The sequence below is a fragment of the Ambystoma mexicanum genome, chromosome 2q (genome assembly GCF_040938575.1).
Source record: "Ambystoma mexicanum isolate Mex_15411 chromosome 2q, UKY_AmexF1_1, whole genome shotgun sequence".
Lineage (NCBI taxonomy): Eukaryota > Metazoa > Chordata > Amphibia > Caudata > Ambystomatidae > Ambystoma > Ambystoma mexicanum.
Window position 1 is genome coordinate 1,174,331,479 of NC_090924.1, and position 21,870 is coordinate 1,174,353,348.

General features: G+C 42.8%; 1 long non-coding RNA gene across 1 annotated transcript in view; it reads right to left on the reverse strand.

The window, feature by feature from the left end:
* Positions 1-21,870, reverse strand: part of LOC138570027 (uncharacterized) — a 108,541-nt gene that overhangs the window by 18,022 nt on the left and 68,649 nt on the right. The window contains exon 3 of the long non-coding RNA XR_011303383.1: positions 18,518-18,556. This is a non-coding gene — a long non-coding RNA (uncharacterized lncRNA). The remainder of the gene's footprint in view (positions 1-18,517; positions 18,557-21,870) is intronic.

Below are 21,870 nucleotides of genomic sequence, written 5' to 3' on the forward strand. Positions count from 1 at the left end.
ACCGGAGGCAAGTCAAGATGGAATAAAACTTATGGGTTCATTGAACACACGCGGCTTCTCCCATTTGATGAAGAAATCATTTAAGCTGCTTGAACCCCTTGATATTATCTGCCTTCAGGAAACATGGTTGGTGTCACAGCCCATAGTAGAGGGTTATGAGCTAGCCTTTAATCCAGCAGTACTCCAAGCAAGACACCTACAGTAAAAGAATGAGGCATACAAGAATGAGAAATGCTCCACCATGGACACTCTTTAGCCAACATAAGTGGAGTTGCACACCATGTTCAACAAAGTTCACACGGTAAACCCCTCTGAGGGTTTCTTTTCATCAACTAAAAGCAATAATAGCTTATTCAAATCACTAATGATATACCCATATGGCTACTCAATGACTCAAACATCAACATTGTTTGACATTTCACAGATACACACAGGATCCATCATTCAGTGTCTTTGTACATGCTCCTCCTCCGTCCTGATGAAGGCCGCCCAATTCTAAGCACCATAGATTGCTAAATGTGGCCAAACACACCTGTGTTGACAAGTCCACTCACAGTGATAAATGTTAACACAGTCATCTAAGCTGTGGAAATCAGCAAATACTACAAGAGTTGTGTCTTCCAACAAAGAAAATGGGAACCCTTTGCTTTGAAGAATATGTTTTGTAAAAATAGTTTTCTGTTGTTTTTTCCTGTATGTGCATTGATTTTTTTGCCTTTCCTATCAGAACATATACACAAAATGTTTTGATTTTGTCCTGTGTAAGTAGGATCACTTTTTGTATTAGGCACCTAAATATGCTATAACCGAAAACTCAGTATGAGTAAAGCATTTTATTAAAACATCTCTGAGTCACAAGAGTTTTGCGTCCATTTGGGACACCTCGATCAATTGTATACATTTTTATCTTGTCTACCTGGACAGATCATGGAATTGCTAGGAGCCCGACAATTTATACTTTCTGTTGAGACACATGGATCTTTCTCTCCCAACCTCGTGGGGCTCATGTAGCATCCTATCTCTGTGTTACCCCAGCCTCTAAGGACTTTTTGACTTGGCCTCATAGGTCTAATTTCTGGCCTCATGTCTCCTGCGCCTGCTCTTTCTGCCCTCATTGTCAGTCATGAGCGTATTCCCTGGACACCCACATGCTTCTGCCACAAGCTCCTTGCTTTTACAGAGCCTTGCTCCCCTCAACCTTCCAGCCTATCTCTGGTGTAAGGTAATTCAGGTGTTCCTCCCTACTTGATTGACCCTGCCTCTTGGATGGTTTGCACATCTGATGTGGGACTTGGGATTTGGTAATCCTCCGTCAAGGATGGTCTTCTATATGATTGGAACATCCTGGACGTGCTCTTTTAGAGGGCTCCTTAAGCCTAGCAGGCTTCGGGTGTATGTGTGTGGAGACATTGTGAGCTGATTAACTGCCTAAGTGTTCTCTCTTAGATCCAGGCCCCCTCCTTCCACCTGTGGTTTTTGATATGATTTCTGCACCAGTGTGGGAGGAACAAATCATACAGGCACGGCTGGGTCATCTGAAATGTTCCTCATTACTGATTCCCTTAAAGGCACATGTAGAAATGTGATGTGAACCTACCTCCCCAACATGCTTTAGAGGTGGCTTCCATAGGATCCTTCCTATTCTGCCCCTTGGCCTAGTATCACCTGGTTTATAGCTGCACCCAACCACCTTGGCGACCCTACTATCCACTAATAAGGTTAAGTAGGGGACTTCTTCACACCTCTCAATACTCTGCATCTATGAGGTATGTCAAGCTCCTCAGTGCTGCCCTCTATCAAATTCTAGTATTATATGTCCCTTCTCTGCTCTCATCATCTCTGGGGTCATGTTTTTCAACGCTGCCCTCATCATGTCAGGATAATGCTCAGTAGTCAAAGTGAGTAGAGTTTGTTGGGAGAGGTACATCTTCATGTTTATTTTTCAAGTTCCACCAGTCTTATTCTTTAATTTAAAGAAAGAAACCATAATAGAATGTTTTTTATTTTTTAAAAAAGACTACAGGAAGATGGAACAAACTAACCTCAAATTTCTGTGCATACTTGGTTATGGTGGTGCCGCTGCCTATTATGGTGTCTGGGAGACACCACTGTGATGTGGCTGATGTGCTATGTGCATGGCCCGCATAGACACCCCCAAGCATGCACACAGTGACACAGAGGCATGTTACAGCATTAATAAAAGGAGTATGAGTGGGGGGATGGACAAACCTTTGGATCTCTGGTGCACGGACATACACCTATGATGCCCTGCTTGCCCTCAGACAGCCCTGCCTGATACCATACTTGTTAGTGTGCTCATTGCAGATTCCAGGTGTCCAGATCCCTGCAGGGACTAGGTAGGACACAACAACCGGCAAGATGGCCAGGATGGGGACTTGGTTGAAGAGGCAGAAACCCTTGCATCACCATAAAGGCCCTAGTTCACAAGAAGACCCAATGCCTCCACTATGCCCATCCAAGATTTTAAAATCATGGGATCAACCTCCTCTCCAGGCCATAAATGGCTGATGTGGGTCAAGAGAATGGAGTTTTAGTTTTCCACCACCAGAGACGTTGATGACAATTCCAAGAAGTCAGCTACGCTCTTTTATGCTATCATGGGTGTGCATACAATGAAAACCTAGCCCCTCTAGACATCTTCTATGGGGCGGCAAAACTTATGATGACAGAGTACTTCAACCCAAAGCCAATGTTGCCTTCAAGCGTTTCAACTATGCCAAGTGAGGCAAGCAGCTCACCTTGCATAGCGATCAATAAACCGATCAATGCATTTCACACACGTATATTCTACCTAGCCTCCACCTCACCCTTTTGAATTAGAAGAATGGGGTGCATGCCCAACGTATTGGAGGATATTTCTGCAACAAATTACGCAGGTAGATTCTATGCAAATCAGTCCTTCCACTTGTGAAGTAATTACTTCTACTCTGCAAGCGTACAGGAATGAGTAGTGGCTAAACCACCTGCTCAGCCCTCACACTTCTACAAATCAACCAAACAACAGTGATCCCTGGGTGGCTAAACTCCACACCTCTCCAGGCTCTCACACCTCATGTAGCAAAACTATCAAAAGGTTGGAGTAAAATCTAGCCCACAAAGAGAAGACTTGCAAGCAGTCCTTTTCCTGCCACGCCACAACCAACTGGAACTCGATTTCCGTAGCGGCTCAAAATGACCCACCATCCTCCAGTTCCACAAAACACTAAAAACGTGGCTCTTTCAACAGTACCTGCCAGATGCATAAAAGTCCCTTTCTCCCTCTACCAACAATACTGTGTTACTTTATAAAATGTGAAGCCCAATTCTGGCAGAGTTGTTGTAAAGTGCTCCGCTGCTCTTGAGCTAGGTTTGCGCTATAAGCAATACAATCCAAAAATCCCAGTCATAAAAGTAAAACAGACACAGTTAAGACATTTGGTGGAATATATTGGGTGGTACTTCTGTGACTTTGAGCCTCATTACAAGTTTGTCAGTGCAGGAAAATATGTTTGTGCCACTTTTCCCACACTGCCGGGATTTACCATCGGGATACCGTCAAACTTGTAATGAGGGCCCTTTCTTGTGGTGGCGAGATTTCTAAAGGGCTGTGAACTTTTATAGGGGCTGGGGTTAGTTTTAAAAATTGTGACAGATTTGCATTGTTTTAATTGGAAATGTTTTAATGGTGAAATGTACCTTATTTGTGTTACAATTGTCTTACCTTCATTGTTTTTATTGTAAAGGTTTGTTTTAAACCGCATAAAATTAATAATAAAAACAAATAGATACCTCCTTTCCCTTTTGTGGTAGTTTGGGCTGAGGGAAGGCTGTCAAAATCTGAAACAGTAGCAACCAAAACAGCAAAGTTCAATAGTCCAAAATGAAGTAATGTCCAATCAAGGATCTATAAAAATATATATACTTTAATGAAACACACCATATGAAATAATAACTAAATAGAAAACACTGCAAAAACCCACCCCTGTAAAAATAACACAGACTATGCAAAGATGGTAAAATGCAGCACTCTGAGTAATGAGAAAAAGCCAATAATCAACCACAATGGTCTTAAAAACGATATGTTATACGAGAAAGGGAATAAAGTGAGCATGACAGTCTCTAGGGCCCACAACTGAGGTATGGGGGCAGCTTTCAGTCACTAATAGCTTTGTGTTCTTGGCGGTTCGACCAGGTTTCTTGGTTCTTTCCAGACAACTTGATTTGGGCTCAAATGTGGCAGTCAGGTTAGTCTAGATGACAAGCAGATGTTGAGATGGGGTCAAACTGAAGGTCATTACAGTTCAAATCGATGCTCGATCGATGCGCAAGGTGGAAGCCAGATTTGGTTTGGCAGTAGAGGTTTGACAGTGGGAAAGCTAATGACGGGATGTACAAGGCGAGTTTGATGCTGTGCTCAATGGAAGCAGTTCGGGGAGGAGACCTGGGCCAGCTTGAATGTCGACTGGATCAGTGACAAAAAGGCTGCACTGGAGTCTCCTGTTGGTTTGAACGGGATCAAACATGCCTACATCACGGTTCGCAGCGGGTTTGACAGTGAAAACACAGGGATTCTGGCAGTCTTGGCTTTCAGTTGCTGTGAAGCCACACTGAAGGTCTCAAGGACAAAAGAAGTCCTTGTTCTCAGGCTCTTAAACATGGGGAAGAATGACACACAACAGCAGGGGTCTTCAGCCCATTGATGTCCTGGCTATAGTGTGGCTGGTGGAGGCAGGTCTTGCTCCAGCAGCAAGTTACCCTCATTGTGCTCTGGGGATAGATGGAGAGCAGAGATTGCCTCTGCCTTGGACTACCTGTCTTCACCTCACAACTAAAGGACTTTGGAAAGGATTGCTCCTGCAACTGTGTCTAATGAATTCTTTAAAGGTTGAAGTCAGATGAATCAACGAGTGGGAGAACCCTTATTCTAAAGGCAAAAGTCTACAGGGTGATTGGACTAAAGCAAGCCTGTTTTGAAGGATCCAATCGCTGTGCGAGAGACAAGTCTTTGTCTTCTGACATCACGTCCAAAGTGCTTTGTGCTAAAGAAAGTGGAGGAGACAGGAAGGAAAGAGAGATATACAAAGAAATAAGATGGTGGAATCCTCCTTCAGCTATTCTGAGCTCCTTGCATCAACACTAACCCACCCCTTCCCTTGTCAATAGAATCAAAAGCTCCTTTGGAATGCAGCTCCCCGGTGTGAGGCTAATCCTTTTGGGATGAGTGCCCTTTGATGCCTGTTTTCTGGGTCAGCTCCTGCTGGGTGGCTGTCATGCTGGAGAGAGGTGTTACCAGGCCCCACAACAGATCAAAGGAGCATCACAGTCATTCCGTTGCCTGCTCCACCAGCTGGCAGGGCTCTGTGACCAAAATACACATAACTCTTCTGCAACTGAGCTGGACACACATTGCTGACAAATATATGATATCAGATTGATGTGGCTTTAGTAAGTATGAGAGATGCTAGCCACCATACATTAAACTCCCGTATGTCTTATATTTAAAGATTACAACTTTCAACAGGATAGTATCTCTCATAATCATGTGGTTCGGGAACAGAGGTGCATTTTTTAAATGCAGCCATTGGACTGTAGTGACTTGGCTGTCACTGCAGCTATCAAGAAGGCACCTGTGGCACCTGGACCTGCTCTGTGCTATTGGAGACCAGGCACTGAAGATCAGGGTACTGATTCAGCAGGTCACAAATGTACACTATGCTTTTTCAATGGAATTTATGAAAGGGAGAGCTGATTAACAGATTGCCCTTTCTGAGATAGAATTACCTGCATCATTTTATTAAGTAATACAAATAAAAAAAACTGGGGCTTCAACATCCCTGCCATAGGGTGATTCCTCACACCACTGCAATACATTCTAGAACTGGGTTGCTTGCATGACCTAACTGAGATTAGGGCATAGAAGATGGAAGAGGTGCATGCTCTCGCAAAAAGACAACCATGGAGAACCGTGACAAGCAGTAAAAACAATGCACACCGAGATAAAGAGAGTGCCCTACTGCTGAAACTGGCCAAGATGTGCGACTATTGTGGTTGGCCCTTGCCTCACACAGGTCGATGTCCAGTATTGGGTGTGCAGTGCTGAAAATGTGGCAGACTCAATCATTTTTACATATATGTTGCTCAGTAACATTCATATCATCCATGAGATCAAGCTGACCGGCACACCTCTGAGCAAGGCAAAGCACACGAGGAAACAGTGGTTTCAAGATGGCAGTTTAATATGAGGAGAAAGACGGTGAGACCAGAGAGGGTTGCAAGGAGGGAAGTGCAGGAGGGAAGTGCCCTTGACCTTTTCAGACAGTTACTTTCGCGAACCTTGGAAAGTAAGAAACCTAACACCGGGAACTAAAGCTGAACAAACCTGCATTGTGTGTCAGAGGTACCCTGGCTCTCCTGCATCAATAACCAAGGTGGGGAGGTGCTGCTGCTGCCATGGTACTGTCCTTGGCTCCTACAACAAAGCAGTGCCAGTAAATACAGCACAGCCGGTGAGTCGGAGAGACTGATACCAAACCGGCCTGTGTTAGAGCCATGACTGCGAGCAGCAACATTGTATGAATATAGAGAATAACGTGTGAAACGTATGTGACGAATGACGCAAATACAATTGAAAACCAGAGGAATTATTGAACTTTGGGGAGGCCCAATAAGATACCATATCAGAGTGGTCCGGCGACATGTGGGTGCTCACTCGAAGGTCTCTTTCAGGTATCAAACTAACTGGCAACCTTTGAAAGGAGAATTTTGAGATCGAAGTGCTCCTGCAATGGGTCAAGCTAAATCCTGTGCACATTCTCAAGTCTTCAATAGTTGAATGCTTGCTACAATTGGTCTGAGCCCAGTTGTGGGAGACTAATTGTGACGGAGAAAGGATCTAAACCTGGCTGAGGGAGATCTGGGGAGAACCGTGAGTCACGCAAGAAAGAGTATTCTCTGAACATTTTAAAAGGGGGATTTGAGTCCGGAAGAGGGGGATCTACGATACTGACTGTGTTATAAAAAGGGATCTGAGCCTGGCTGGCTCCAGGGTGAGACACCCGGCTTGAACACTCGAAAGAGGAAAGGAATTTTGTATTTATTTTGTTCTTGTACATCAGGCCCTCTGAGTCAAGAGACTTTTGGAAAGCAAAGAGACTTGCATCAAAGAACGTCCTGATGCTGGTAATGGAACTGTGTCCTCATGCTGAAGAAGCCAGAGTGTGTGCTTTGCTCGAGTGAACTGCCGTGTCCCGTACTGCAAATACGGGGTAGGGAGGCCAACGGTCTGAACATCCTGACATATCATTTTGTGAACACTTCTTTCTTTTTCATGAACACTACCCCTCACTATGTATGTTTAGCGTTAAGGATTTACAATAGTTTGTTTTTAGTTTAGGCCCTTTTATTTTGGCGAGATAACAATAGTATGCATTTCAGGGAGTGTTCAACAGGCAACTGGAAGTAGCTGGAATTTTTTTCAGGGATGGCCAAAAGTATTTGTTACGTGTTTGTTTTAAAATAACACTGTAAGCAATCAGAGACGTCATTTCACCAAAATGATAGGGGGAGCGAAAGTGACACACACGACCCTTGACTTCTGATGTCATTTGACCCCACCCCAAATTGACATCACGGGAAGCGATGGAACACGACCTTTCACCCCTTGACAAAACAAGAAGTGGCATCATTTAGCATTATTCCAAAGTACACTACGAAAAATATTGTTAAAATATCACTGTAATGTGATACACATTTGATACAAGAATGGAACACCATATGCATTGTTGATATCAGTGTGTACAGGCCCATAATACCAAATTACTGTGAATGCAAGCAGATGTCTAAGGTCAAATGATAATGATGTGTTATTACATAACATTTACGTGTGAGCGCTTTATATAGAACAAATATACATACAATACCACCCAACCTGTGTTGATACTCAAATGACACTCTGTAGTGGATACCATTAAACTAGTAACTGAGATTTAACAGCAGTCCAGTTCATTTGCAGGTCTGGTGCAATTTTGGCTACATGTCAAGCCTGCGTGAATCTACTTTTCAGGCTTTAAAGGTTGACAAAATACATACCATTGGGAGGTTTCATAACTGTGTACTAAAGAATTTAGAGTAGCGCAGGGAAAGCAGCGCACTCACACGGCATTGTGTACTCTGGGCACTCGTTACCTCCTTAATGCAAACAAACTTCCTAAACAGCATCCAATGGAGATAGTAAAGCTAGACACATTACAACAAAGCATTACTTGTGGTACAATGAAATCAAGGGGCTCTTTATGTGCTATGGTCAAACATTTCTACACTGTACACAGGCTTTTAGGCACAAGGATTTTGTTTAGTGACCTAGGACACCGAGATGGAATGTCTTGTGATGATCGTAACAGAGACAACGGCAGGGAAAAATATGCTATAACTGCAACTTGTGAAAAGCAAAACGCATAACCCGAAATCATGGCCGTAATTTTAGGGGGGGACAGGGGTGTTTGTCCCACCCAACTTTCATAGCACACCATTTTGTCCTCATTCATTTGGCTGGGGAAGCTTGTCTTCAGATGTCATGTCCCCCCCAACTTTTTCAGCAAAGTTACTCCACTGCCCGAAATGGATGCTTATTCTGCTCTAAATGCTTTTTGGAGGTTTTTGTCTGCATTGTGAATTTGAGGTGTTTAAGAACAGACTAAATCAGTGACTCACCCCTGATGTGTCCCTGAAATAAACCTTTAATGAGTCTAGTAAATATTGGATAGTATTCCAGAAAGACAAATTATTTGTTATTCCTATTCTTTCTTATTTAGGGTCACTGCTCAAAGTGTTACACTTGTGGAACCCCCCGTTTTTTAAGAAGCCTGAACAAGAAAGCCAGACACTCTAGAAACAAAGAACCACATGGCACTGGCCACAGCCCAGGAGCTTCAATTTGTAAAAAGGAAACCAAAACAACCCAACAAATAAACTGTTTTTGCTGTTTTTTTAGGCGTAGTAGGGGAGAACACAGGGGTCGCCGGTGCGACCCCTGGCAACCACCAAATGACGTCCCTGTAAGCAATTAATGATGCACTCTATCTTGGAGCAAGAATTGCGCTGTACCATCCTCATGAGCTCATTTCTTCTTGTTACACTGCTGAGGGCTGTCACCAAATCACTTGCACTGGAAAAGGACAAAATATGACCCCTATTTAAGAGGAGGGGATCTCTTATTGGCTGATTCGGTGAAGCAAACATTTTCAGCTATTGCTAATACTGTTTGAAATTGACCAAATGTGTGACCATAATGTGGACTATCTCACCAAAAGAGAGTTTGCGGGTGCTCAAAATGACCTTCTAATCCTCCTCAGTGATGGTTCTCAATGGGTAGTCTACCAAGGTTCCCGTTTTGAGCTATGAGGTGTGGGAGAGAGGACACATTAAACGTTACAATGGATTTGTGGGATAGAAGGAACTACAGGCCTGCTCATGTATGGTGCATAAAGGAAGGTGTTGTGGGCGATGCTGACACGGCGGTGCTGTGAGGCTATTAGCAGATGTAGTCCACTGAATAATCATAGGGCCTCATTTAATGTTTGGCGGTTCAGGAAAAAAGTGGAGGTAATTCTGTTTACCTCAATTTTTCCCACACCGCCAAACTACAAGTTTGGCAGTATTACCTTCGGCAGAATTACCCAATGGTAATACCACAGATTTTTGGAGGTAAAGTGGAGGAGTTACCTCCAGCTTCAAGCTTCAAGCAAGCGGCAACTCCTCCACTTTACTGCCAAAAATCGCCGGCATTACCATCTGATAATTTCCCTGAGGTAATACCATCAAATATCCCCAATGGAGTCATTTGAAGGCAGTAACGGTAATACCTTTTGGTGGCATCTTCGTGGAGATACCACCAAACTCGTAATGAGCCCGACAGTCTTTGAGCAATGGGTTGTGTGCTGCAGCAATCACTGTGGCCCACTCTCTAAATTCCGCACCCAAATAAAATACCAGTGTCCTTAAGATGACTAAAGTTTCAGGTGGCTGTAAGCAACAATGTGTAATGTGGAGGTAGCCACAGTGTCTTTCTCCACCACAAACAACACGTAAGACACACCGGAGCAGTGGCAAACAGCAAGGATAGCTTATGCTGCTAAAATCCTACCTTATTCAAGGACACCATCTTTCCCTCTGTCATCATGATTTGATGGATTTTGATCATTTATAGGGTGCTAACGACCAAAACGGGTTTTTAAGTGCTCTTCCAATAATAAAATGGGGGCCGCCATTTTGTTTATTATAAAACTATATTCATGATCCAAGAAACCTTGCTAGCATCAAAACTGTCATCTAAAACAACCCTGTTTGTATTTTCTGACAGAAGGCTAAAAGGTTTTGGGTTAGCCTGAGCTCTTCAGGTACTTGGCGGGAAGTCAAAGTATTGTACCATGTCATGAGCTTGATTAACCATTGGCACATCAAGCACAATTTTGCAGATGTTAAAGCTCTATTTGGAATGTATACTTTAAGGTAATGTTTTATGTAATATGGCACAGTCCCATCAATTAACTCAAGGATCAGAGCTTTAAACTTAACTCTGCATCTGAAGGGTAACCAGTGTAATTTGCGTCAGATTGGAGTTATATGTTGTTGCCTAGGAGTATCAGTGATCATCTCAGCGGAACAATTAATCAAAGTTTCCTGGCGGTTCATTACAAATTTGGGAACTCTCAATCATACTCAGTTGCAATAATCAACTCTTGCACCTATGATCCTTTGGGCTATGAGACCTCAATCCTCCTGAGATAGAAAAGGTTCAACTAGACATAGAAGCATAAGGTGATGTGTGGTATTGCTCGTTACTTTATTTGCATGTTTCTCCAAAGTTATTTTGGAGTCATATGTTACTCCTACGATTTTCATGTTATCCCGTGTCTAGATAATATTCCCTTGTATGTTCAAATTCTTAAAAGCAGCAGTGGGCATTTGTAGAGATGTTTTCATTGAAAAAAGGAGAATTTCGATTTTAGGGGGGTTCAGACACAGCCAATTATATTTCATCCATAGTTCAATTAAACCAAAAGCGGAATGGGTCTTCTCTAGAGCACCTTCAGGCTGGCCTTGAAAATGAAAGACCAACTCAGTATCACCTTCGTAATTTTGAAAGGTTATACCTTGGTCCTGTGACAGGGCGTGGAGTGGTTTAAAGTACACATTAAAAAGCAGAGGGGATAAGAATGCCCCTTGAGTGACCCCCAAATATAAGGTGAGTGACCTCTGAATGATGGGTCCCTATACATACTCTACTGACACTGTTACTCAGAATGTCTTGAAACAGATCTCAGGACCCTTCGTTACCCCTTCCTGCAAATAGTAAATGCCTCACTCAATCAGGGCATCTTTCCAAGCACCTTAAAAGAAATTAATCTTCCTACTCCTCAAAACATTTTGAAAGTGTTAGCTGCAATTCTCATGAGCACTTTCACTTATTGGGCTGATGATGGCCCACCTGACCTTTCGAGAGCATCCTGCCCCACCCCTAACCAAAGCAATTCTGTTTCACCACTATTTCCAATTCTCATGCAGGAGGGAAGTGAGGGGGAGTTTAGAGCAACAATACTGTGATTAGACTGTCTCCTGTGTCCGGCTAAAAATTCGATTTTTAGGCATGGAAGGTGGTAAAGGAAGGGAAAGCAACCGTGTTGGCACAGCCCCTACCAGAGTGCACAGACAAAAGGGAGATTGACGATACCTGTGACACCAGCAGTCTGGTTATGGTGGCATGTGGCCAGTCCTGGTTTACATTTTCCCATTTCCCATTTTACTGGAGGAGGTCGGAGGCACCAATACTTTGCTGGGTTAGTGACATGGAAAAGGGGGCACAGGTAAATCCTGCATTTTGGCTGCAAACTTGCTTGCTGGATAGACAGACGTTCCTCTGTGCTGTGCATGAAGAGTGGAGGCCTCAGCATGGGCTCCATCCACCTGCCTCGAGGCCATTGCAGGGTCATTCCTTACCTGTGCAGAAAACCTCTGTGTGGGGTGCGCTCCTAATGATTTACTAAGTAGAACCAGATGAATGATAGGTAACGCTAACCACCAACCCCAATGCCTTTGCCCTTCAGGGCAGAATTACAAAGGGATGGACTGAGGCCGCCCTGCCTAAACAGGAAACGGAGATATGAACTATTGTGCACTTAACTGACCAGCAGGTATGTATACAGATTAATTACCAGATATTAATTCTGTAGTCATCTTTGACTCAAAATAGTCAAAGTGGTATCCAGTGCTTATCACTGGTTTCAAATGTCATTCTCCCTATTATTCACAGATGGATGATTGTAGAACTTCATATTTCCAGACCCAGTGAGAGAAGTGTTGGACATAGCCACAGGGGACTGTCCCAAGAGAGAGAGTCACGGTCAAGTCATAGGAATGAACTCAGGTAGAACTATTTCTAGTTCTACCAAGTGCTTGTGGTCTAATAAGGTGTCTTAGAACCGTCTCCTAGGTTCAGAATCAAGTCTCATATACCTCAATAGATGTCAAACCACGTATGCCCACGGCCTTTGAAGAAGTTCCTAGATTGTCCACATGGAGCGAAACATGTCAGGCAGTGCTTTAAGCCTCCTGGCTAAAATTAACAATACTGGAGAACGAGGCAGTAAGATTCATTCCGGAAGATTGTTGCAGCCCTGACATTTGGTGTTGCCCCAAGGAAGGTCTTATGCATGAAGAAATAGATTCCTATGATAATGACAGCATTCATAATGTTTGGGCTTTTGTTATGCAACTGAGATGTAAAATCTGTTGTGCAAGAATGTATTAAATAACACAATCTTTTTGAATGATATGTGCTGGATTTACACGACTTTTGTATACATAGAACAGTTTTCAATAACTGCCTATCAAATTGTTTTAGCAAAATAATTACGAAAGTGAATGCAATTTGTATTAATGGAAGCATCACTTTTTAAGTATACACAGGGGATAGGTTCCAATTCACACATGCAGGGTAGGAGTTTGTGTTGTAGTGTATATGTTATTTCCCAGACTAATCCTCCTTCCTTTAAGGCCAGGCATCCGGGCACCCTTTTTTGTTGAATAGGTCATTCCTTGCAACTCCAGCACCTTGGCATGCACTTATATTTGATTTATTAAGGGATGTTGTAAAGCGTAGAGCATTCGCTCCAAGGCATCTTGGCAGTATACAGGTTGCATGAGCCTTAACTATACATCATTGAATAAGGTCTTATGTTTTCTTCTGAAGACCAGGTAATTGCTTTGGTCTCTTAGCAGGGCTGGGTGAGCATCCCACTTTGCCAAGGTTAGAACAGCAAAAGACTTCAGACCAATTCTGGGTTTCCTGGAGCTCGAGACAATCAGAGAGCAGGTTAATTGCTGCTGGCGTTGCCTAGTGAGATAGTATCAGAGGATTCTGTAGGTCAGGGCGATTGGTCTAGACCACAGATTATTGTATTAACCAGCCTATAGATGTATGTTCTCATCCTCTGTGGACAGCACTTGCAATGCATACCCTGGTATCATCCTCCGAAGGACCTGTGGGTTCACAGCAAGTATGTTGATGCAAAGCTCTGAAAAGGAGCGTGCAGTAGGTACTGCCAGCTAGGATATGGGCTGTTAGTAGCCCAGGTACTCATTTGATATTGCTTATAGAGGTTGGCTAAGTGCTGCCTTGTAACTGTCCTTTCTTTTGGCCTTCAATGCGGTCTCCTGCATGGCATCTGTAATAAGGCACCGGGTGCCAGTGCCCTCACTCTATCTGTGGGTGCATTTGGTGTACACCATTGGCTGTCTACACATTATATGCACATAGGCAATCACCTTCGTCTCATTTCTAGGCTAATTACTGGAAGGTCTGCCACATCAAATATGGACATGGCCTCATCCTCCCACAGTCCCAGCTCTTAGTAGGGTGATGAGCAGCCTCTTGTGTTGTTTCTGTGGCCTCCCGCTGCAGACACTCTTTTTGTATGTCATTTCACCACTTCTTCAGGTCATCCTGGTTGCTGGGGTGCACACCTGTGCCTTGGTTTGTGTGCAGATGTCCTCCCTTACTCTCAGTAATTGTGCAATAAGGTCAAGTCCATCAGAGTTCTGAATAGTGACACAACTCATCCTAAACATTGTACTACCAGGATTGCCATTAAATCATTCATACACTTAGATCTAATGAAACCCGATTATATGGGCCAACTATTTTTTATGTGAATTAGCCACGTGCATATTCTGGTAGCCGGTGAGAGTTCAGACAGGCAGTAGTGACCACAATTTCCATTGAGGCGGCAGTTCAGTGTAGAAGGATGCAGCCCTAAGAAGGCAGAGTTCTAGAGGAGGCATCCAGCGGAGCAGCTTAGAGGCAGCATCAGCAGATGGCAATCAAGCAGATCATGGTGGTGGGGACACAGATGTGTGATGTGCTGGAACACATGGGAAGGGATACAGCTACAGATGGTCTAGAATAGATGGTCAGGAGTTGTGAGCTGTTTGCGCTTGCAGGTGGTGCTTGTGCATGCATAGGGTTAATGCATGTGTGGCCTCTTTTTTAATGGTCAATCTGTATGCATGTGTATTTGCTGTATTTATAAAAAGGCATTGCATTTCTGATATTCTTCTCCTCTCAAAGCGTTAACAGTTCAGAATGATTCGGAAATAGTCAACTTGTTTGATAGTGAAATGGATGAGCTATTTTGTGCTGTATTACGTCATTTCGTTAAATGGGGTGAAGGTTCACGTGCAATGGGCAAGAGTATATTTTCAGGCTTTTATACTTTGTGATTTTGAAATTGGCCAAATCAAAGAGTGAAATGTCTGTTTCCAATAATCTCATGTTGCATGATGTGAAACCACAAGGCTTGCAGTAATAAAAACCTATACAGGCAATATTATCATAAAATGGCACCAACAACAACCGGAAAGGGGAAGCCCTTCTTGGACCCCGAGTAATGGATAGCTCGCCTAAATAGGAGTCACACTTGGGCTCATTCCGTGATTGGTGGCGCAGGAAAAATGGCAGCAATCCTGTTACCACCACTTTACAGACACTTTATTCCTCACTGTTGAGCTAAAGTGGAGTAATTAGTGTGGCAGAATCTCACCCTGTGGGCTCATAAAAAGAAGATGGACACTGCCATTAGCCCACTCGGCATGTGCAGTAAACCTGAAAGACCAAGTGGCAGTACCATTAATAATTTGGCGGAATATCCGTCAAAAATACCACCGAACTAGTGATGAGGCATCTTAAAACAATTGGTGAATTATCTCACACGCAGAATCAGGTGAAATCCAAAATCACAAGGGGCTGAATTAAAATATCATAGTGGTCATGCATGGTCAAAGAGTTTGATGCGCTTGAAATATGCGATTTTGTGCTCATTTTCTATTTGTGTAGTGATTAAAACGCGTAATATTTTGAAACTGAAGGACTTTGAAATGGTAAAAAGAAAATGATGTCGAGAAGCAGGATTCCACTATATGACGAAAAGAAAGTAGAAGAATTTGAAGGAAGGTGCTGATTGGATTCTAGGGTCGAGCAAGGGGCTGCATTTGCCCTTCTCTTGACCCACTCACTAGCCATAAGCAGCCAGAGAACAAGAACTGCCCACTTCCCAGCTACAGCGCAGGGCGACTTGTTCTTCTGATTTCATGCCATGAGGCTGTCTCACCTGTGGAAAGAAAGAGGCATTTGTGGGCCTCATGAGTGGTGCATTTACGCTAATACCGCTTTTTTAATGACCGTCATATTTTGGAATTGAATCCCATGTCTAAAAAAATTCTGATTTTGTGTGTTGTTTTTTTCCTACACACAAAAAATACATGAATACTGTGGTCCCTGACCGCAGCATGTGTTAACGATATCTGACTGGCAAGGCCCATCTGAAACAGTTCTTAGTATCTGGGGCAGTCTAAGGCAGCTGTTTGCGCCAAACAATAGTTGAAGATTATTTGTGAAAATTTCAATACACCTTTAGTTGGAACTTTTTTACTGCTGCAGACTCGTCACAATACACTGGGCTCGGCATCAGAAATGAATGTGACTGAGACACATTCCATGAATACATTTTAGGCGACCTATATATTTTTCTCGATCGGACTGAATACAATGTATGCAAAAATATTCTTTTTTTGCTTTGTTTTTGTTGCGAAGAACATGCAAAGAACATGTAATTCCAGTGAAAAGAAATAGGCCATTGGAAATCAGACACTTGCAATGCCTTTTATGAAAAAAACAAAAAGCGCTTGTTCGGCACCGCCCATTCCGGTCTGGCTGCCCTCTGAAGTTGCGATGAAGGTCAGCTGTTGGAAAATGTCATTTCCGCTTCACAGAGGACTGTGGCTTTTTCATTCAGTTTCAAGGCAGCCGCTGCAACAGTTTGGGATCATAGTCCGCATCTATTGCCATAATTGTCAACATAATAAGTACCTGTATCTCTTATTGGAATTCCTTTTTGCAAACTTACACCTCCCAGCATACAGGGCAAGCACTCAGCCACAGTTCAGACATCTACCGAATACAGCATGGCTATTTTTCAAGGCTTCATTTTAAATGTAGCAAGGAAATAAAATGATTAGTCGCTGACCACACCAAGTTGCATAATTTTTCCTGAATGGTAAATTCGATGGAAACTTCTAGAAGTTCAATTTGCATTTATTCGTCCGAAGTGATAAGGTTTCCATGTGCACACATCCAATAGCAACTCATTCTTTATAGAGCGCTTACAAATTCTTGAACTGATGCACTTTTTCCATTGTTCACGATTGCTTATTTTGTGTGTGAGTTTACAATCATTTCCACACGTCAGTGCTTATTTCTCACAGGAGATGAGTTTATCTGGCCTGTATTTGATTCTGTCCAAGCAACAGTGGGCCACATTACGCGTTGGCAGTGTAATTTAGGTTACCGTTACCGGCAATCACATTCTGACAGAATCTGCCAGCTTAAGAGTAGTGGTATGTCGGAGTTAGTCTATTGGACTCCAATGGACATTTAATGGATTTCCACAGATGTTCATTCCGACAGAGGTAAATTCTCAATTTTCTTGGGAAGTGAAAGACCTTCAGCAACATGCTCCACTTCACTGCCAATCTCGTAGCTTGGTGATGTGCTAAAAGTGCCAGTAAATGCCTAAGTGCAAAATACAGTGGTGGCCATGGATTTATCGCTCCATTTTTACGGCATGTAATGATTCTCAGTATTCCTTCGTCATCAGCTGTCTAGTTCTAGAGTCACTGGAGTTCTCTGAAAACATCCTTGACTCCTGTTCCTCAGTGGCATCAGCTCCAGGAGAAAATGGTGACTTTTAATAATAATTTTCCCTTTGGCTCATCTTCATATCAATCCCCTTACGGGACATGTTCTGGACTTCTGGTCGCCAGATTCTCAATGGTACTACACAAAGAATGCAACATCTCCTTCCTTGAGGTTGTTACTCCAGTAATGAATGCCCATCATTTTGATACGCATCCTTGAAATCGCGCCAAATCATATGAAAATGTAAATATTGGGCAGCACTCAGTATTCCACCGTATGGAAGAAAGGCACCCCAAAGTCTTATGAGTTATACTTTATAATTGTTCTTTTATAACGCGCTTCATACCAGCAAGTGGTTTCTAAGGGCGCTATCTGCACTGCGTTGTCTTGCTTCCAAGACAAACGCATTATTGCCCCTGAGCTATCCTTCCTCACCTTGTGCCTATAACCTCTGACTGTCCCTTGCATATCTGTGTAGCCTGGGTTTAGAGCCGACCTCCTCAGCCAACCCACCCCTCCCATCATGCCCTAGATCTCCAAAATTAGAATAATACTGCATACTTTCGTGGGAATACATGTTTTTTGAGAACTGTGGAACCCAGCCCGAGGGATGATGCACCTTGCTCTGCGGGACATGTTGAAGACCCTACTGGCATAGCATCCACCATAATCTGGGAACACGCATACAATTATCTGAGACTGTGACTGCCTGCATCTGATGTTGGCAACCTTTGCATAGCTTGCGAGGTGGGGCAGCACATTTCTTGTGCCATGGCCCATTCTTTGGCTTTTGAGAGATCAGTACTTACTAAGGGGCTAGATGTACATCAAATAATAAAAAGCAGTGTTGTTGGATTGGCCATTATACCTAGCCCACCAAGCCCTTTCCTTTCCTTGTCAGCATGCTTCTCTTCAGCTCTTGAAGCCGCAGCACCCATTTTAGGCCAAGGGCTGGTATGCTCTAATTTGTGGAGCACTCTATGGAATGCACACTCCAGCTTTTCTTTTTTTTATTGCGTTCATGGAAACAAAATAAGAATAAACAATAATCAACGTCTTACAAAATATGTGTTGTATCGTGCTCGGTGTGAATGCAGGTGCATGGGATTGCTGAGAGCATGTTGGTGTGCCTGAGAGAATGTTTGTGTGTGAGTGTAGGAATGCCTGTCGTGAAGGTTCCAGGAGTTAGCAGTTGGAGAAGTCTAGCTTGGGTGATGGCACCCCGTGGTTCAGGTTATCATCTTAAGTTGTAACTGGAATAAAGCTTACCTGTGGAACCAGACAGATGTGTCCAAGGATCTTGCTTTTCTACAATATCAAAAACAAAATCCTCATAAAATCATTTTATACTTACGGATACAGAGCATAATAATACATTGTACTACATCATTACATTAAAACCTACTGGTTACCATTACAAATCCTTTCCCAGAGAGATTCCTCCCGATATATAGGAGGGATCATATTGCGTGTTCAAACACCATCAAGAAGTGTTTCAATGTTCAATCTCGTTTGCACAATATCTACAAACTGTCTTTGTAATATTTAATTTCTCACGTATACAAATTGTTTAATTGGTCTGAAGTAAATTGAACCTACATTTCATAAAAGCAGTTCTATAACGTGGAGTAGGAAAAACTGACAAATAAGGGGCTAATAGTCACTGTTGTTTGTGCTGCCATTTGAGATGGCTACGGAGCTTGTAATTCATAGTAACTGACAAGTGTCAACCCAGTCTTCTTGCCCAATTGTACTTCGGAAAGGTGAAACAATTGTACCTTTGATGATAGACCATGTATTTTGGCACACTTTTAGACCACACCCTAATGAAAATGTTTGGTTATGAGGCAATCTAAGATTTTTCCTGTAACAAAATGAGCAGCCCTTTTCTAAAAATGTCGACAAGTTGCCATTTAGATATCTTAATTTTTGTAGATATTCATTGTTCAATAATTTTCTTGTGGTCGTGCAATTCCTATTGTATGCTTAAGAAGTACAAATGAAGCTTAATAGTAAATAATAATGTTTTTTTACTCCATAACTTATAGCAGAATATATACATTTGTTGATTTAGTCAAAGGAAGGAAAACAAAACCATTAACAATTGTTGAGTGATTTTTATCGTATTGTTCATTATTGAAAGAATATTGATACTATTTCTCAAACTGATTATTGGTAATAACCTTATTTCAGTCAGTACAAAGAGTGCCACAAGTACAAAGAGCAGTGTACACTGTAGGGTAGTCTTCCTACATGTGCTCTGTAGTGTTCAGCCTTTGTTGCAGCCACATCGTAAGAGTTCCCTGCAAGCTTGCATAGCCTCCGGTAGGGTTGTCCAGGATATTTCCCATCTACCTTCATCCTTCTTCCACCCCCAATCGCTTGGTAATGGAAGCTGTGGTGTTGTGTCCATCGTTTGGGCTCAGCAGTAACCAGCCTGATAGACATCTTTTTTTGTATGCTGAATGACGCTTCGTGCGTAGGAGGTAGATTTTTAATTGCTCTACCTTTCTGCGTAAATAGGTATTTTCTTGCCTCATTGGCATGTTCATCGCTGCTAGTACGGTCATAAAGCAAAAACTACACATCTCTCCAATGGCTTCAGCATTTCTTCTACTGTCTGCTGACTAGGCCTGTCAGCCAATCCACAAAAAGCTGAGGTGGTATCTCCGTATGCATCCTAGGGGTCCCATCCAGTCCTCTTGCCTCTTCCTCCAGAAAAGGTCACAATGTCACACACCACTACTGGGTGAAACTTCGGTAAGGCAGTACAACAATCAGGACCGGAAGTTCTTGCTGGCTCACGAACGGCAAAGAACCAGAAGTTCTTTGCAACTCCTAATGCAACCCATAGTTCCTCAATGTTCAGACCGTGTACATATGTGATGGTGAGAACTACAGTGTCGGTGTTGTAAGACACATTTTGGGGTTATACCTAGTACTCCCTGGTATTTAATTGTGGTATTTTGCTATGGTGATATGTGTGGTATTTTGGTATAGTGGTATTTTGCTATGGTGGTATTTTTATAGTTGTGTGACTAATTTCAGACTACTGCCTAATCATTATTTCACCAGGGTCACTAACAACAAACAAATAATGGACCTAATACACTATTAATAAATGGCTCATGCTCTCCTGTGATATTTTATTTACAACATCAAGAAGATGCCCTTTTGGCTGTGTTCCAACAAATGTAAAGCATGCAATTGATATAACACATTCAATCACCCTCTCTAAGTAAAACAATTCACTGCCACTACACACACAGACACACACACACACACACACACACACACATAGCACAACCCACGAGTAATTTACCTTATGCTTTCCCATAAGTGGTAAAATGTGAATTACTGCCTTTGGTAAAAAAGGCTGACCACCTATTGGACCTCAGTCTCTGTGCTAACAATAATTTGGACACATAATAAAATGCTAATCCAATTCAGGTTTTCTCTTTCATGGTTTTATAAAATTTCAAAATTCAGAAAGTGACCAAACAGTTGTATTCTGCTGTACTCCTTTACAGACTAAGGGCCTCATCACGAGTTGGGCGGTAACGCCGGCGCTAATAGCGCTGGCGCTATCTGCCCTACTGCCAAACCCACCGGCGCTATTAGCGTCGGATAATGGGTTTGGCGGATTTGGAAATCCCCATTCCCCTTTGAGCCTATTCGGGAAGGCCCCATTCCCCATTGGACTCAATGGGGAAATTTCACGCTCATGCTGCTGGTGGATTTCCCGCCGCCGGTATGAGTGCGAATTTTCAGCAGATTTCCCCTCAGATCAGAGCTGGGGAGAAATCCGCCGAAGCCCTGATTTGGCAGACCCTTAAATCCGGTGGTAACAGCGCTACCGCCGGATTTAAGGGTTACCGCCAAACTCGTGATGAGGCCCTAATATTTAAAAAATTATAAAATGCATTTCATTAGGGAGCTTGCACACATAGCTTTTCTAATAATAAGCTTTAGTTACACATTTGTTTGCTGGCTGTCTAACGCACAGTCTGATGTAACCGGGAATGTTTATCTCATACAATGCTTTGCAGCTATAATTCTCTTGCCTTAACAAAGCTTGCTTGCTTCAAAATGGGAATCCACGCAAAATATAGAGCATGAATTACTTTAAGAAAACAAACATATTTCTATTACACAACCTGTAAGCATTTCTCACGTACACTACACACGCCTCAATTACTGTTACTATTTTATTTACCTAGATTAAGCTGGCGATATTCCTGACCCAGCTTGGCAGTAACCCATGGTCATTCACAGCTAAGGTCTCTGGAGACTTTGCAGCTCTGCTAAAGAATGCCAACCAAGGTGAGAAACAGCTTCAGCCTTAGTCATCTTGCAATCAGCCCAGCGCCAGCCCCCTGCTTCCTTCGTCAGTCAGTGCCAGAAGAGGAATGCCTCTCAACTCTGCCTCAAAACCCTTTTTATGAAACCCCTGTCACTCCAGAAAAACACCTCCCCTTGATCAGATCATTCTACTCAAATAGCACGTTATTTCCTCTGTGCCTTTCTCATTTTGCAAACTGCATTGCTGGAGAGCAAAGTGATATATATTTCTTGCACTTCCTGCTCTAAGATAATGCCATGTCCTTAGGAATGGATCTTCA